Source organism: Labrus mixtus, chromosome 4 (assembly GCF_963584025.1).
Source record: "Labrus mixtus chromosome 4, fLabMix1.1, whole genome shotgun sequence".
Taxonomy (NCBI): Eukaryota; Metazoa; Chordata; class Actinopteri; order Labriformes; family Labridae; genus Labrus; species Labrus mixtus.
In genome coordinates this window covers 18,826,574-18,840,119 of record NC_083615.1, presented here as the reverse complement: position 1 = coordinate 18,840,119, position 13,546 = coordinate 18,826,574, and the positions used below count along the sequence as shown (strand labels likewise).

At 41.8% G+C, this 13,546-nt stretch overlaps 1 protein-coding gene and 1 long non-coding RNA gene across 3 annotated transcripts in view; one reads left to right on the top strand and one right to left on the bottom strand.

Annotated features, from left to right (window-relative positions):
- Window positions 1-13,546, top strand: part of immp2l (inner mitochondrial membrane peptidase subunit 2) — a 117,746-nt gene that overhangs the window by 18,440 nt on the left and 85,760 nt on the right. The window lies entirely within an intron of this gene.
- The window catches only part of LOC132973575 (uncharacterized), a 285,267-nt gene that overhangs the window by 256,051 nt on the left and 15,670 nt on the right, over window positions 1-13,546 (bottom strand). The window lies entirely within an intron of this gene.

The window sequence follows — 13,546 nt, the reverse complement described above, 5'->3', positions numbered from 1 at the left end:
GGCAGCTCTTTTTAAGGATAGTTCAGTCCTCCACAGATGAAGCAGATCGGCATCGCGTCGCCTCAGCGCTGAGGATTTACTAAAAATCCTTCACACAGCCACATCCATCATCCGCCCAGAATATTTAAATTTCCAATGTGAAGCAGGGAGACTACAGGGAGACTGAATCCTGCTTATAATTGGCACTCATTTTGAAAGAAAAATGCTGAGGCCCGTAGAGTAATATGTTATTTGCAGAATGCCTCTCATTTTCAGAGGGAAATTTTGTGTCTGAGCCGCTGTAGCTGTTTGTCATGCTCTCCGTGCAGACCATTACAAACCGGATTGATTTTATGTTCGGCTGTGAACAGAACAATTTGCCTTTGAGCGGGCCTCACAAACTGATTTCTGCAAAACATCATTTTCTGCAGGATGGGGAGGAAATGTGTGCCGTCTGTTGTGAATCTGCATCACGAGAGAGACGAACAGAGTCCCAGCTCTTGGCTCGCTTTCGTGCTTGTTTACGTTGAAGGGTTTGATGACAGCCATGTTGGAATCAGCAGGGGAATTGTGGTGAAGTTTCACAGCCTATGAATATTCATCGAAAACTCAGCCGGCATGGAAACCTTCAGAAGCGGCGAGCTTCATCCCTCTGCGGCAGAAGCGGCCTGTCACATGTTTGCTTTGAGTCGAGGATCTCGGTGACAGCTGACGAGCATCTGAAGCTCCGAGCTGCTGCTTCTGTTTCTTGGACAAACGCCGACTCTGCGCTCAGCGAGAAGAGCGAGGGATAACTCTGCTGAGGCTGCATTTTGGGGGAGGGGACAGTGAGGGGTCCTGGTTTAAAACTTCTACCTGTAGTTTACCTGATTCACATGATGAGCTCTGGACATCCTTATAGATCCAACAATAAGAATTTGTTGGCAAATTATTGCGACTCTCTAAAGGGATACTCTGGTTTTCTTGCCATCCATTTTTTTTTCTTTTGGGCGCTATTTGACGAACAGGTAGGGCGGCATGATATGAGGAAAAAATATTTGATGGGGTTGTTCAATTAGGCGACAAGGACATGAAGGGCAATGAAGTAAAAAAATCAGTCTTGGTCTCAAGACCACTTTTTGGAGGTCTCGTCTCGGACTGGAAAGCATTTTTACTCTGACATGTCTTGGTCTCAGACTGAGTGGACTCTGTATTTTAAATCATGACCATCGCTGATAGGCTGTTTGTCCACATCACTTTTTGCTGTGATTAGAAGGAAAACGCCTCTTTCTAAAAGAACAAATACATTCAATTCATTTGTAGTTTGATTTTTATCAAACTACGAGTGACACAATTTGATGACTTTTCAGTAATATTTATGGTCTTGGTCTTGTCTCGGTCTAGCCCTGTCTTGGTCTTGGTCTTGATCTCGATCCCTAAATGTCTTGGTCTTGTCTTGGTCTGGAAGCACTCTGGTCTTGGGATGTCTTGGTCCTGGTTAGTGTGGCCTTGACTACAACACTATCACAACTACTGACCAAATGTGATCCCTGTTTGTCTGAAAAAAACTGTAAACTTTACTGGTGTAGCTTCAGCCTCATATTTGTGATCTTCATCATCATCAGCGTAAAAAGTTTTCTCCTGCAGCCCTTTCAGCACGTTAAGATCCCTGAGACATTCATTTCCATAAGAGGTATCATTCCAGAGCTTTACAAAGCCTCTTTTCTTGTTATTTTTCTTCCGTTCACCTTCTCGCCTAAAGAGTCTCCTGAGATCAAACCCGTGCAGGCGCCAACACCTCATGCTTAATTTTTTCAGTCAATTTAAAAAAAAAAAAAAAAAAATGCTAAAACACACTAGGGGGGAAAACCGAGAGGAAATGAAGTACAAACTGTTCAGGTGAGGAAACATAAAAAAGCCTTTGGGGTTTCTAAAAACATCTCATCCTGAACGAGACGACAAACAGAGACTATAAATGACAAGAGAGAAGAAACACAAGGATGACAACAATACAGGAATACCAATGAGAGTCAAATAAATGAGCTTAGTTTTTGTGTTTCAGGCGTCGGGATCGAAGCTGCATGTTTGGTGATCGAGTTCTTTTTTTCTTTTCGTCTATGAGATGAAAGATAAAAGCTTTTGCTGCAGTTTGTCACAGACGGAGGTGAACTCTGTTATTTTGTGACTGTTCAGACATTTTCAGTCCCAACACGTCAACAGACATATGATTAATCCTTCAGGACTTCAGGTTTTTTTTAGACAGCCATTATGTAGCTGACTGTGTCTCTGTTTTTCTTTGTCCGTCTCTGACACTGTTGTTGTGGTGATTTTCTTCAACTTAAGTAAGAAAATGTCCTCAATCTCACCCCTGTTTTCCATCATGTTTTCTCTGCTAACTTTTTAAAGGACTTGTGATGTTCTTTATTTTCCCTCATTCAATTCCCAAAGAAGACCAATCAAACAGTGAAAATATTAACTTTATGTTGTATACCACAGCCTGATATATCTCTTCCCTGTGTGCTTTCAAATACAGCAGCTCAGTCAGTGACCATGGGGATGTTCATAGCGACTAACATCACCATTCAATACAAGACACAAATTTAATTGGGTTGGTTTCATCCTCCTGATTAATGTCGTTACAAACTTTAAACTACCGTCAACTGTGGTTTGGTCGCCACAAACTCCTGAGAAAAATATTTAAAATTTTCCTTCAAGACGATCCAGTTTGTTCAGGTAGAAAGCTTCTGATTTCTTGTTCTAATTTTAGTTTCCACAACCTTGTTTTCTGCTTGAAACAGTGCTAATGAGAGCCGTGTGTAAACACAAGAGTAACAAACAGTTACATCGTTTGATCTGTTATTCACATGAAAACATGGACAGATGCGGATTAAATTGATTCATCTCTGATAAATAATGTAACGTGTTACTCAGTTAGAACTCTTGAATCAAGTAAAATTAGAACCGGATTAACTGGACTTGACTTTCCACCAGCCGTCACACCACACCTTCACACAGTATGAACACACCGCTTCACACATTTGTCATATTTTCTCACAAGGTTTAATCTGCTGTCATGCGTCAGACGGCGGCCACCTCCTCTGACATGTTTCATAAAGAGACAAGCCGAGGCGTCTCACTGCTCATGAACTACATTTAATACATTTATATTTGGACAGATTGCTGTTCAGCAGAGCAGGAAATGAAGTATTCACGTCTTCTTACAGCGAAGATTTATGGGCTCACCGCTAATGCTAATTAGCTAGTAAATAATCATGTGTGGTACAGTAAAGCAGAGACAGTCGAGGGACCTTATCAGTGTTGTTTACCAGCTCGACAGTCAGATTTAATGGATTCTTCTCTGCAAAGGACTTTTTTCCTGGAGTGTGTGTGTGTATGTGTGTTTGTGTTACTATCTTAATGAGGTCCCGATTCCAATTCTTAACCATTGTTATGAGGACATTTATGTTGATCTCTCATTCAGACTGTTCTAAGGTTTATATAAGAGTAATCAACTGTCTACTTCAAAAATATGACAGCATAGATCACGGGTGACACGAGTATTGCTACTTGTGTTAAATTGAGAGTGAGGCGGTGACCTCTAGTGGACAAAATGAGTATTGTTTGAGGGTGATGGATAGGCCACCACGGGTATCGCTTTATGTGTAACCAAATGTCAAAAATGATTATTTTTCTAAACCAATTCATGATTCCTGCATAGGCGACATATGCAGGAGCTGATCCCAACTTTCATTGGGCGAGAGGCGGGGTACACCCTGGACTGTTTGCCAGTCAAGGATCTCATATAGAGACGGACAACCAGCCACACTCACATTCACACCTACGGACAATTTTTAGAGTCACCAATTAATCTAACAAGCATGTCTTTGGACTGTGGGAGGAAGCCGTAGTACCCGGAGAGAACCCACACCTGCACGGGGAGAACATGCAAACTCCACACAGAATTGAACCAGGAACCTCCTCTCTGTGAGGCAGCGGAGAGAACAGCGCTAACCACTACACCACCGTGTAGCCATTAGCATACTCAGGTCTGATTTATAAAATATAACGTCATATTTATCTCAGCCAGTAAATAAGAAAGGCCTTGATATAGTGTTTCTGTTACTATTTTGATGTTCCCAAACCCCTCCCCCCTCTGCAGCTTCACCAAATATTCTGAATATGGTTACTCATAGTAGTCTAAATGGCGACGGCCAGAGTGCCAAACTGCAGGCTTTTAAAAAGACAGTAAATACAGTGGGTAATGCCACGGTGTCTATATCCACTTATCTTAATATTACTTTAATCTTTATCTATATGCCCAAGATGGAGCCAGAGCGGGGATTGTATTAGTATTCCTTATAATGAAGAAATGTAGCAAGGGGAAACAGCCAGCTTGGCACCGTCGAATGTAAAAAATATCTTCTACCCTTAATGTTGAAGAATTATTTTTCAGCCTTGGCACTTATTTCAACTACTGCTACTACTTTAATTGATGGATCTGACGGAGCCTTAATTCATAAAGTGGAATATGTTTCAAACTTTGGAAAACTGCTACAGTACAGATCCTGCAAAAAGCTTTACAAACAATTGGAAAAGTTATAATTTAGTTAACAAAGTTTGAATTGAGATTTTGAATCATAGGATTATTAATAATAATAATAATAATAATAATAATAACAATAGTAATGTATGTGTGAGGAGCAGGAGTTTGAATTGGATACAGTACTGGACAGGGAGCCAGTGGAGAATTTGCAGGACAGGGGTGATGTGTTCACGGGATCGGGTGCAGGTGAGAAGGCGTGCAGCAGAGTTCTGGATGATTTGGGGTTTATTGAGTATGATGTGCCGTGAAGGATACTGTTGCAGTAATCGAGTCTGGATGTGATAGATGCATGGATTAGTGTCAGCAGAGAATGAGAGTAATGGACGGAGACTGGCTTTGTTTTTAAGGTGAAAGAAGGCGGTTCTTGTGAGCTGGGTGACGTGGTAATCAAAGGAAATTAAGGAGTGCTTTAAGTCACCAGATTGGTTCATTGAGAGTTGTTTAATGGAAATAATGAATTGTTTGTTTTGATGGCACATTTGTGTTCACTGATGCGGTCCTTTAGTCTACGTTTGGTACCATGTTTCTCCTTATTGTCCTTTGTACATTTTATTTTGAATCATTACGCATGATGCTGGAAGTCATGTGTCGTGTTGCAGACACCACAAGGAAGCTTTTACATATTTTCTACCCCAGCACACCTGTGCAGTACTCTAAAGCAGTGGTTCCCAAAGTGGGTGTCGGGACCCCCTGGGGGGTCACAAGATACTGAAAGGGGGGGGTCGCGAGAATCCATCCAAAAAATGTAAAAATTACTTAAAATTGCACATTTTACCCCGATTGTGAAAACAAGTACAAAAAAGTAGTTCAAGAGATGGACAGCTGGTGTCCGCAGTCTCTAACACCTTCTTTTGGGGGTCATGGCTCGGAAAGTTTAGGAACCCCTGCTCTAACACCCTGACGTTGGCCATTAGGCTGAAATGCGTCGGCCTTTTCTCCACTCTTTTTCTTACCTTTCCACCATAACCTCTCCCACACAAATGTGCCTGTAATCGCTTCAGAGACCACTCCACTACCAAATGACGGGAAGCTGGACCCCTGTTGTTTTTCCAGTGACTTGTCCCTACTATAACAAACCTTGTATTACCCAACATTACCCGACATACATCAAGCATGCCAGCTTTCATTAATAGTTTTTGAGATAATGAATTATCTGAAAATACAATAAACTTGAAATATGCATCCTCATAAAACCATTATATATATATATATATGAATAGAAGGCTGAGTACATGAATTTCCATTTGAGTTATATGATCAGTTTAAATTCATATCTACATTTACAAGTCAGAGTCTATTTTATCTCTTTATTCCAACTATAATTATAGCACAGATGGTGGAGAATAGCTGGAGTCTAATCTATAAGAACACACGTGGAATCCATGTGGGTATCTGAAGCTAATTTCCATTAAATTGGTATTAAATCCTCACTAATTAAATAGTCCCTCAGAGGATTCAGCCTTAAAGAAGGAAAAACACTCCTCAGTCTTTTAGCAGCTTATCCAGCACAGGTATCGCTTTGCGGTTGAGTTCTTTGTCTATAATTGTTTGATTTTATATTTATTCTTATTCATGAACTGTTTCACTTGTGTAAGCTTTCAGCGAGATCAATGAAAGCTGTTTATTACCTCAACTTTGCAACCGCTATAGACCAATGCAAGTGCAGCCATTCTACCAGGCAAAAGTTCATGGCTCTATAATCCTATGATACCAACTGTTAGGGGTGCTGTAGTCTAGAATCATTTCTGTGTTTAGCAGGTAAAATGTTTACTATGCGTACGATTGTACCATCTTTGTTCAGCCAATTGTATACTAAATTCAGCTAATAGGTAAAAAAGCATAAAGTGTAGCCTATTGGGTAAAATATTATTAAATATCAACATCTGAATAAAGTCTCACTGCAATACTTTTAGAGGCAAAATAATAATTCAAACAATAAACACTACACCCTACAGCAGAACAAGTGTGTGAACCACTGCTATAGCATATTAATACACTAGTCAGATATTGAAGTAATTAAAAAGATGAGATAAATTAATACAAAATAACTCATTAGTCTCGATGCCTCTCCTCCTCTCTGCTGTGATGCATGCTGGGTGACAGGAAGTGTGTTGGGGATGTCCGCCACTGTGACTGTTGTTTCCCCCTCCCGGGTATTCGTCTCTTTCTTCTCCCTCGTACTGACTTCAAAGCCGACAGTCTGCCGCTCACACACATCTCCTCCCGAGTGAACTGGGAACAACCTCTGTGTGAAATATTTCCTCGTCTGTCCGTTTAGCGGCGGCGGATCCCTCCATCCCAACGGCGTTAGTCAGCTGACATATTTAGGGCGCAGTGAAGACTGTACGTTACCGCCGGAGGGAGTGACACACTTTAAGTAGGTGGAGAAAAAAAAGAAACAGATACTCTCTCCTTTCTAACAGGATGTAGTTTTATATCCTCTGACATACATAAACATCTTTTTTTATATATATTTATTCCAGCGTTTGTGTGTTGAATGTGAGTTTGTGTCATTTTATTTTGAAAGAGCTAGAGAGAGATGATGGACACAGAAAAAACTTTTTTTAAATGGTGCAATCAATGATTAGCTATCTGCTCTTTGTACCTAACAGTGTTATAGTCAGGACTAGGGATGTAACGATTCACTGACTCAACTCGATTCATGATACTGGGTTCACGATACGATTTATTTTACAAAATAAGACTGAAGACAAAGTATGAGATGACTGAAAACGATTCCTTTTCATTTTTTCATGAAAACACCAATGCACCTCGTAAACTCTTCGGCTCTTGCATTCTTTTCGGCGAGCGGGGCTGCAGACCATTTTCTGTCTTGGGGAAGCCAAATGCTTCCACACCTCAGATTTAAAAGACGGTCGTGCGTCCTCAATTTCTAAATCTTGCTCTACAGCTGCTGATGCTCACGGTATTATTGTGATTCTTTATTCAGAGTACCGATGTGAAGCTTGACTCCTTTGAATCGATTTTTAACTGCCTCACGATTACATCCCTAGTCAGGACGGACGCAGACTCACATGCTGGTCTTGTTTAAATCGACATGAAATCTGTAAAATAATCCACACCAGAACGTCTTCCCGAGGATTTAGGCTCACAGTTTGCCATGTTTGAGTCGGGAACAGCCCTAAGCAAAACAACGATTTCAGCCTGTAAAAAACTGCAACCTTTTGTTGCGTTTGTTATGTGTGCCTAAAAATGGAAGGATTTGAAAACAGCGCCCTTGCCGGACGCTCTTCTTTGCTGCGCATCGCGTTTTTACATTTTCAACGTTTCAGCTCAAGGCACGGAGTTGGTCATTTTTCACTTTTGTCCGAGCAGCCTATTGAATCAAGTATCAGGATTTAGGACTCTGCTTTTTAGGACATATTCCCCTCCTCGTCCAGGAGCACCTTTTATGAGAAGTGATCACTTCTTCCCTTTTTTTTTTTTTAGAGTACAGATGTTTGACTCATTCAAAGGAACTGTTTTGTGGTTATGTTGAGGGGAACACTTTGCATTAAGTTTGCAAATACATGCAGGACATTTATACTTCAGATAAGTTGAATAGAAAGATGTAAAAGGTTGAATGTTGGCTTTGTGCATAAAAAACCCTTCAGACGGTATCTCCTGCAGCTCAGACGCCCTTGGGCCTTGTGTTCCTGTTCAGTTATTGCTCCCTGTGTGAAGAGAAAACATAAAATTAGACAGCATCAGTAAATCTCAACGTGTACACAGGTTTAAGTGCGACATGTGGAGCTGAGCTGGAAGTCCCAGCTGCTCCCTGTCCTCTAACCCGGCGCTGGAAATGAGCTTTGATCCGAGCTAATTCTGCCGCTGCTGGGAGGCTCTCCTCTGGACCCACGCTCCCAGCAGGCGTCGTGTCACTGATGCTTTAACACGGTTTTGTTAATCTGTCCTGCGGTGGTTCAGAATTAAACTCAAACTGAGCACGTTGCAGACCTGGGGAGAATCTTTGCTCTTGAACTTTCCATAATAACTCAGAGTTTACTCAGATTGATATCACTTTTATACATATACATTATATACATTTTGTCATCATGCTCTCAGGTCTGTCATGTAGAATTAGCCCAGAAATGTCTCTGAGTCATAAAAGCAAGAACTGGGATTCTCACTGCAGTTTCACGGCTAAATCAATACACGGTTTTATAGAGGCACTAAATTTACTGCAATACAATACGCCGCATAACAACGGTCCACTAAATCACAACTCTCACTGGTTCATTTTCACGGTAATGATGACAAATTAAGATGACAGAAACCTGCAGTACATTAAAGTTTATATTTTAATAACAGCTCTGAGCGCTTACTTTCAGGCTGATGGAGGAGTTTTAATGCTCACCAGGGCTCTGAGTATTTTCTGTAATCAGCTTACACCCCCTGATGTTCACAGCATTCCTCTTAAATTTCCCTTTAAGTAGGTGAAAGTCAGAGAGAACATCTTCTTGAACTGTCTGTAAAGTCTTTGCTCACTCCGGAGATTCTCATCTCGTTGTCTTGTGTGCACAAGATATGTTTTTTTTACTTTTTTGGTAATGCTATCGTTTGTATGAGATGAAAAGGTGTTTGTTGTGATGATGGCTGAAAACACTGTGCAAAAAACACACTCATGCTTCATCCAGTGGATGATAATTACCAATTTATCACAGTTCCCCAATAATGGGGCACAAAGCAGACTAAGTGAAAACTAACTGGCGGAGAGTGGAAATTTTGTCCAAGGAAATAGATTAAAAAAATGTTTTACAAGCTTTCCACTCCTGGTCACAAAAAAAAGAAATTGAACCCTAAGTGCTCCTTAAAGGAGCAATATGTACGTCTTGACACCTAGTGTTTAAAATTGGTACTGCAGTCCAAATTCTAAACATTGTAGAGAGCTGTCTCCCCCCCTCCTCTCTAGAGTTGATGCTCACTCAGGTTGCCATGTGGTGGACACTGAAGCTTCAGTGTTTATCCAGCTCTGCATCGGTCTGTAAACCTTTCTGTGTTCTAACCTCTCTCCATTTTTAAAAAGCATCTCCAATATTGATCCTAGTTTGAGCACGTTTCTGCTCGTGGAGCTTATTAGAAACATGCAGAGGCTTTTTAGGTCGGGTACAATCACTTCTATCTGAACCACTTCTCTTGCCCGCTTCCATCGCTGCAACACCTGTTGGTTTGACCTGATAACTGCTCTCATATCTGGCAAACCGAGGGGCGTCCAAAACGGCCGTGTGGGGGTGTCTTAAAACCGCCTACCTTCTCTGGTCCAAACAAATCCAGAGCATTCAGGACCAGAATCTAAAGTTAGAAGGAGGACATACTGGCTGCTGCATTGTTGTCAGAGAAGCCAGCACTTCAACATAGCATGTTTCCTTAATGTCTGATCATATAGTAAGATCACTTTATCATTTCACTCACTACATATCTTACTGATTGGACCTTTAAGGAACATTGTCTATAATAACATCCGAGTGGGAACATTGGGTATTTTTCTCAGATCTGATAAAGAAGTCTGATTCGATGGCCATCTTCAAGGTCATTGAAGGTAACTTTATTGAAATATGATCTATAATTGGCCCAAACAGGACTCAGGAATCTTCAAACAAGCAGGTGAAGAAAATCTGACCTTCATGACGTCATTCTTCAGAGGACTACATCTCTATACTTCTGGTTATTTCCAGTCCTTACGTTCAAGTTTAGCCTACATGTTAACCTGCTTTTCTGTAGTGACACTTGATGAATGAACCTGCAGTGAGCTGTAGTACAGACAGAGTTTTGTATTTTTGGTGGCTCATCCAGACAGGAGAGATAGGGAACCAAACACAGTCTGAGATGGATGATTAATCCTTCAGGACTTCAGGCTTTTTTTAGACGGCCATTATGAGGTTTGTGTCTGTCTCTGTTTTTCTCTGTCTGTTTTTTTTTTTCTTATATCCGTCTGCTTTCAGGTCCGTCTCAGACATTTTTATTTGGTGATTCGGTCCAGTTGAGTAAGGAAAATGTCCTCTATTTCACCTCCTTCCTTCCGTCCTGTTTTTCCTGCCAACATCTCAAAAAAAAAAAATCCTCGGATATTCAGTTTTTTTTCCATTTCATTCTTTTCCCTTTATGACCAAAAGAAACTGTGACTGTATATTCACTCAAGTTATTTATGTGTGTATCAAAACCTGATGAATCTGCTTCCTTTGTCCAACAGAGCTCAATCATTGTGATTAAAAAAAAAAACACATCAGTGAGCCGCACATCATTCTTAATTTCCATGAAAACACGACCTCACTCCAAAAAACCAGACTGATCAAACAGCTCTGTAACCATGCAGACTCTAACGTTTAAAAAAATCTGATGACGCTAGGTTAGAAGAAAAAAAAAGATTACCAAACCTTAGGTGAGAAAGTGTTTATCTTATAAACTCTGGTGTCTCTATGCAAGACGAGCAGCCTCACATCCATCAACAATGCAAATGAAAATCAATGAGTGAGGAACAGGAAATCATTGGCTCTGAAACGAGAGCAGGTAGTGATGCCAGTCACACCTCCAGCCGCCTGATGGATGAGAAACACGAGGACGCAGACGCCTCGAGGGAAAACCAAACAACACGGTCAGAGCGGCTGGAGACGATCCACCTCAGATACACAGCATTATCACAGGACGTCTGTTTAAAGAGGTAGTTTAGGTTTTTTAAAGCGAGGTTCTTATCAATGACAAATGTTCTACATACAGAACACAACAGTCAGTACAGTCCATATTTGGAGAAGCCGACCGGAGTGACTGAATGGAAGCTAAACTCCAGCATGCAGACGTGTAGGCTACTTTAGCCAATTAAAACCACTTTACAGCTCTTCTTGTTGCAGAGTTAGGAAAGTTGTCTCCACAGCGTCCCTCTGTATTAACCGTTGGCTTAGTATTTGCTTTTATTAAATACCCAATATCCTCCTCAGGTTCACCTTTCATGTTGTCAGTTTGTCAAACCTTTAGAGCAGCTTTGCATGATCTGCAGTTAAAAAAAACCTCATCAGTGAAAACCCTCAGTCAGCCTCTGTCTAAAACATTTAGTTTCTGTCACTTTAAGCCCCCCCCCCTCCCAACTTTCTCACTTTCCTCTGATTGGCCAGCTCTCTGGAAGCCTTCAAGCAGAACGCTGTAGGGCTGTCAGGGGAGGGCTGCTCTCCAGTGCGGGGAGAAGAGAGTCTATGCAAGAGGTTATGAGGCTTGAAGCCATCTGGTGAAATTCTTGGTTTCATATCGGGGAGCTATGGTGTGATTTGAAGAACGAGCCGATTAGCGCCCTTTGCAGACTCATCCTGGGATTACTCAGACATACTGTACGATTACCTCATGACCTGAAACTTTGCCCAAATTTAGTTTGGACATCCAGCATTGTGTAACACTATAGAGGGGATCAGCAGAATAGGGAAACTCTAAGGAAATTTCACAAATGAGTCACAAAAACAAAGGAAAGAAATGGTGTCTTTTCATTAGCAGCATCTCCATTGGTCAACAGTGAGCGACTTGAGATCGATTAAACATTTAGTAAGATTAGATCTTGTTGTTTAAAATGGAGCTCAGGAGTGAATGAATGTTGTGTTTTCATCTGATAAACGCCTCGTCATCCTCAGAGGAAGAAACTCAGAGTGAAGCGGTGACAGTGATGCTCTGCAGAGCTCAACAATGTGTTTTTAAGGCTGACGCTCTGCCGCCTCTCATCCATCTGCTCTGTTATTGAAATGTCAACTTTTGAATCGTCTAAATTACAAGTTGTTTTCAGTCCGGCCCGTCCTTCAGCGGCTGAAAGCAACCGACGGAGGAGCGAAAGAGATGACTGATAGCGCAGCATCCGCCTGTTGCCTCGGAAACTACCCAGAAGGGAGGGGGAGGAAGGGGGGGGGGAAGCCAGGTTGTCTGGATGCAGAGAGGGTGATGTGATTGACAGAACTGGTGCAGAGTGCAGAGAGAGAGTGGAAGTGGCAGTTTGCACCAGGAGTGCAGCAGAAAGAAAGCATCTCGGAGACGCCGGCTGTGAGATCGGACATGACAAGCCCTGATCTGCTTCGTATGGATTATTCCTGTTCACATGCCTGCTCTGCATGCACGCCAAGAAGAATATTTGATGCTGAAACTTGCGGGCGGTCCCAGTCAGACGCTGCATTAAAGTTACACGGCATAGGTGGAATGTAAATGTGCAGCCAGCAGACGCCTGCGTGAGGCTCGCTGTGAGATTAGCGGGATAATTCCTCGGCTGATACTCGGGGTGCTCGTGTTGCCGCACAGCGCTGCCCTCTGTGTGCCTTTGTCATTTGTCATGTTTAAAGCAGGCCTGTCAGGGGACTGCAGGGTGCTCTTCCAGGGAGGGGGTCCACCAGCATCAGGCCACTGCTCATATTTCATCGTTTAAGCTGCGCATCGCCTCCAAACTCCCCGCCGTCGGGCTCAGAGGCCCGTTGGTCACATGAGTGAGTCAGGCTCTCTGAGGACCTGAGTGAAGACCACACCCCTCTTAAAAAAAAAAAACAGCTCTATGTCTGCTGGGCTGCGCTGCCAGGTCTCAGAAACATTTATCTTTATTGACAGTGAGCGTCTGCTGGAGCAGCAGCAGCATTTTGTGTGTTTATAAGTTTGAGACAAATACAGATAAATGCTGAGTCAGCTGTGTGACATTTTGACATGAAATAAAAAACAAACAACTCTATCTAGACTTTCAAAATAAAGTTCGACATCAATTTAAAACCTAAATGTGTCGTCTAAGGTCAATCATGCAGCTGTGAGCAGCCTCAATATCTCTCTTAAATCCTCTTTCAGGAAGAGATTTAAAATTCTGCCAAATGTTTACATACTGTATTTTGGGCCAATGACAGGCTCAGATAGTTCTTCTGAGTGTCTGACAACATTACAGAAAGGATCCCTACAGACATAGATGATGTTTTACATCACTGACTTCAAAGAAATCAGACTCCATTGAGTCATTTTGAAAAGTTGTTGAAATGACTGTTGGGC